The following is a 5,743-nucleotide window of genomic DNA, read 5'->3' on the forward strand; positions in this document are numbered from 1 at the left end:
TAATTTGTTGCCCACTGTAGTCCTGTATTGCATGCTTCATCTTATCAATCTGAACCAATAACCTCACAACTGGGAAGAACTGCTGCACTTGAAAACTATCAAACATTCAAAGCGTCCTCTAAAAAGTGCATTTTTTGCTCGTATCGTTGCTATACGAAGAGTTGGGTCACTTCCACTCGGACTAATGAGTTTGCTGGCAGCGTCGTTTTGTGTCTAATGACATCGTTGACACCGATGCTACATATTGGTTCACAGGCCTCTGGCAATCGCTCAGCAGCTGATGTCCTCACTTTGCCACCAGGGGCACACCGCCTGGCACGGTGGACTGACGGTTTTGGCAGGCCGTGGAGTAACCCGCTGCTACTGTGGCACAGTTTGCAGGACACATCAATTTGTCCCCGCTATTGTGAGAGACGATCTCTCTGGCACCGATCCAGAGCTCGCCGCCTCGGCCTCATCTGCATATCTTTGTTATCTGGTGCTGGTTCTGAAGGGGAGAAAGGTAGAGAGAGAGAGGGAAGATAGACGGAGGGATGACGAGTTTTGCCTCGCCATCTGGGCTCTGTTTCTTCAACGGCCACAAATTAAAACTCAACCTGTATGGAGAGGAGATGGTGGGGGGGCGGGGGGGGATAGAATTGTCAAAAGGCAACAATACTTCTAATCTCTTTCTCCCTCTGTGCATTTTCAAAAGAGGGGGTGCGGGTGTGGAGAGGGGGAAGAAAGGCGCTTTAATAATTAGAGGGGTAGAAAGCTCAAAACAGATGAAACAATGTCCCCCTCCTTTTTTTCTCCCCCTATCGTCTGTAATGACTCGAGCACTGATGGAGAGAGCTCTTTGAGGATGACATTCAAATGCTGACATTTGAATTATGTCTGTTTATCAGAGGGAGAATGGCCCGCCCGCTTTTGTTGTGCCTCCTTCTGCGTGCAGGCTCGCCGGTTGCAGGTACTCAAGCTGGCGGGTTCATTTTAATCACACGCACACATTGATACACACATAATGCATAATGGCTCACAGGAATCCTGAAGGGGCAATTTCAGATGGTTTTGCAAAAGTACGGGAGAGTGTAGAGACAGTGTACACTAAAAAACTTTAATGGGTTTTATTTCAAGCATTTACAGCGCAAGAGCCATCAAATTGTAACAACCAACATAAAATCACTCATCGTCACTAATCCCCGACTGTATTGCCAGTTTATCTGCATGGCTTATTTCCTCGTGAGGACAAGCACAGACACCATTTTGTGGCTAAAATGCTAAATTCCATCACAATCCATGTTAACCTTCAGGAAGAATCATACACTTAGGGGAGATAAAAATTTGCATGGGGAAGATTTATTGTCTATCAGTAAATGGGCTGCAATGCAAAACAAAGGCCACTCCATAGTGGTGTGGTCCCTCCTCGGCTGCTTGTCAAAGTTGGGATCTAAAATCGGGACGATCCATCACGTTGGCACATGAAAAATTATGGAATTCACCCCGAAGGGAATGTATTCACGGGACGCGGGTGTAAATGGCTGTTTAACAAAGGCATTCAGAAGTCAGCGGTAAACGCGGGTCTGCAAGGTGTGCAAAACTGAGGGAAGGGATGGAGAGGGGAGAAGGAGGAGAAGGAGGAGAAGGAGTGAAGGAGTGAAGATGGGAGAGAGAACTGCACCCACCAATTATCAAGCGCACCATCTGAGGGCTTTTTCCAGTGCTGTGCTCCCCCCCCCCCCTGCATATTACATATCACAAGTGAAATATTTAAACAAGCATATGTGATGGAATTGAAACGTAACACACTGAAACGATCAGCACGATGGTTTGATTGTCAGATGGAGCTCTGCTCAAGCTGCTGGGAAAGAAGTGGAAGGCAATTATATACATTTCTCCATTAATTATAGCAAGAGAGTTTTAATGTCCCATGAATATGGAATGTACCTATGAGGGCATCTTGAACTGTATTCTGTATCAATTCATGGCCAGTGTGTGTGTAATTGCATGGCTATAATTTATGCATATTTATATGGGAGCAGACTATACCTTGGTGTCTATGCACTTGTCCATTTGTGTGTTTTTACCACTTTTCATCACAGGAGAAGATTGATTTGATTTTATAGCCATTCATGTCTATACACATCTACATGTTCTTTCCAGCTGTAAAATGACAACTGCCTCCACAGTTCACAGTAAACAACATCCTCTTGACGGTGAGGTCAGCTCAGAAAATGCTTCCCGTAACAGGAATTGAGGAGGAAAGTGGGAAGAGAATGCAAATTTTAGTAACAACAATACTATAAAGTTGACAGATTAACAAAGAATTGATACTGTTATATGGGTTACGCTCCAAAAAACACTACTGTAGATCCTACATTTCTCATAAAGCAGCAGCTGCAGTAGACACTCACTCTAGGCTACAATATCGTCTCTATACGTACTGCCTGGATCTTTTTTTCTTATTTTAATAACTTTCCAACTTATGTTTTAAGTTAGTTGTAATGAAATACGTTCATTTTGTGAAATAATGAGAACAGTTTTTGGTAAAAAGTACATCATTACGATCAATACGAAACATCTTTCAAACTCAACACACACTCGAGCTCAAGATTAGATAACTCTCATGACATCACTATGACATCATCGAGGTTATTCACCCAGACTTGTCGGAGCTTCTCCAGAGCAACAGAGGAAACTATAATGTTTTTATTTGCTGAGTAGCACCTTTCCTCACAAATAAACTGATCTTCATTATGTGAAATTGGTGGAATGTCCCTTTAATAAAGCAATAAGTGGTTACAATTCAGAGTATTTGTGGTTTTTTGTATTCTTGTTCTCCCATTGTGGTATATGTGCATGCAGCATATACAATATATCTGTGACTTTTTCTCAATGTCACCCTCTTGCATCGGCTTCAGCATACAGTAGATATCCTACTGTACTCAAAGTAAAACCATATGTTTGTCTTATAAACATCATTTTTACATATTTGTGTAAATCTTTGCAAGTGGAAGTTATATGCTCATGAAACAACTCCAAACTAAAGTATTTCTGTATGTATGCATATATATTATGTTTTTTGCATGTGTGCTTTTCATTCCCCTGCACTGATAGCACAGTCTCAACATTCACTATGAGAACCTGTATGCAAATCCTTCTCCCCTCCGGTGGATGAGCTGTATGATCACCATATTGGCATGTGAAAATAATATAGATTGGGAACGTGAGAGGGAGACCAAGTGGAAAATGAGATGATTGCTAAAGTATGTTCTGCCTGATAAACTGAAATTGCATTTGTCTAAGTGCTTGCAGGAGCCAGTCCATATAACCGTCTGGGTGTTGAAACTCCTTAAGGTGAATGTGAATAGGCGTTGCGCAGGACAATCAGGATATCCCGCAGGATGTACTTTTATGAGTGGAGCCTTTTCACCGATTCATTGTTGAGTTGATTTGAATTAAAAGCATTTCTTGTTTGTTTTCTCTAGCTTTAGCTGTTTGCTCTCTCAGGGTGAGAAGGTCGTGCTCAGAATCCTCTCTGTGCCTCCCGTCTCTCACGGGTAAAGCATTGTTCAAATGTGTTTCCAAGCAGGCACGAAGACCCAGCATGCGTTGAGTGCCGCCTCATGTTCAGAGTCTTTCAGGGTAGCGGGGGAGCCTCGCTCGCCGGTGTAAAGTGGACAGAAGCTAAAAACACAAGCAAGGTATTTACAGTTCAGCCAACTGTGGATAGTTAATTCGAAGGCTGCTTCAACCGAGCCACCAATTCCCCAAATCCCCATATGACATCATACATAAGCCTTACCTATTGTTAAAGAATAAGGCTTGTGTCAACAAATCCAATGAAAAGACTAAGATTTGCAATATTGTGCAGTCAATTATGTGATATAGCTTATTCCTGTATGCCATAGACTTCCATTCTTATCAAAACACATCAATGAGTGACAAACTTGCATCAGGTGACATGTTTACTCATTATTATGAACATGAGCACTGCAATTTATTATGAGACAATCCCACATAAACCATCCTGCTGCTAGAAATACTCACTAGAGGACCAACTGTGTATTCATCCACAGCTAAAAATAGTCCCCAACAATTACACTGTTTGCTCCTGTTTGATTAATGTTTGCTTCAAGCTACAATGCCCATCTGTTTAAAAAAAACCAAAAAAAACGTAAGAGGCATTTTGTACATGAAAAACATATTTGTGATGTGCTTTTAAAAACGTACATCATCAGTAGGAACTAATGGGTTTGGGCTGAGTGCCACATATTATAGGGCTGAACCCGATTCACCAATATGAAAATTCAACTATTTGTTCCTTTTTCTTTCATATGGACTATCTTATAATCAGACAGTCCATTGGTCTGAGGTCCAGTGATGATTTCGACCACATTAACATGGTCGAATGCAACAGATTCACAGGAATGTATTTTTCAGCATGTAAAAATCAATAACAGACAGCTGCATATGATGAAAGATTGGAATTGCAGCCTATTTGAATTGTCAACATATAATGTCAGACTACCATATGGATCTGTCAGAATAGTGAGACAGGCAGCACACATGTATTTCTGTTTCAATCACGCTCTTGCATGCAGCCTATGTTTTTTAAAATATCACTTTAAAAAACAAGGAAATGAATAAACAACTGAAACACTGAAATAACTGACATCTCTTCTTCAACAGGACAGGCCTACTTCTTTATTTCTGAATCTGTAGAAGAGTAAATTAACAAGTTAAATTATGTAAGACTGCAATTATTTTCTAGATAAATAATAAAGACAGTAGGCCTGAACATTTGAGATAAATTCACAGCATCGTCTGATTCGAAATATTAACTTTTCAGGCATTTCTGTGATACCATCTGTTTGATCCTGAATCTCAGTCGACTGAAGGGTCTCCGACAGATAATTCAACTCATTGACTTTCTGGAGGCAGTTTAGGTAAATACACATGTAAGGAAGTTGGAAAGAGGTGAGAAATAGGCAAAAACATCCTTGTTTCTATGTGGAAGATTTAATGGATTTTGATGACAAAAAAAAGTAATAACCTTTGACCTCTTTTTTAATCATTATCTGGCCTTTTTTGGCACACATAAAGGGAAATTAAGAGATTCCCTGCATACATATAATGTCATTTGATAGTAGATTTTTTTTAAATTATCATAGACGTTGTAGAAGAGGCAGAATAACCAATTTCTTTCACCAATTTCTTACATAAAGCAGAAGGCAACAAAGCTCAGTCTTTTGTTAAACTTTCAGTAAAGTGAGAGTCTATAGTTTGCTAACCCACCATTTCTTTCTCCATTTCTTTTTATATAAACTAAGCAAGAAAGTTGTTAATGAAATTACAACTTAAAGTAACTCCACAAACACATCAAACTCACATGATGATAATTCTAACATTCAATCATGAGTTAAATCGCTCTGACAAGGCGCAGCATCATGAGCATCAATGAATCCCAGAATCAATGATTTCATGTGGTGCTGTGACTGACAGCAGCTTTGTCGTCCAACACATGAGGTGTAATGTGTCATTTCCAAACAAACAACCCCTTCTCTTACAGGTTAGGGTCAAGCTCGGCTAAGGTCAAGGCCCCCGTACAACACCGGGGTTGTTGAAAACACACAACAGCCTCTTTGTTCTGCTGATTCCTGCTTGAGTGAACACGCTTTGGGTTGAGACTGCTGTTTTCATTTAGTTGTTGCTCCTGGGGCAGTTTTTTCCCCCTCTTCCTACTCCTCCCTAGATTTCATCG

Source organism: Scomber scombrus, chromosome 24, assembly GCF_963691925.1.
Source record: "Scomber scombrus chromosome 24, fScoSco1.1, whole genome shotgun sequence".
NCBI classification, from domain to species: domain Eukaryota; kingdom Metazoa; phylum Chordata; class Actinopteri; order Scombriformes; family Scombridae; genus Scomber; species Scomber scombrus.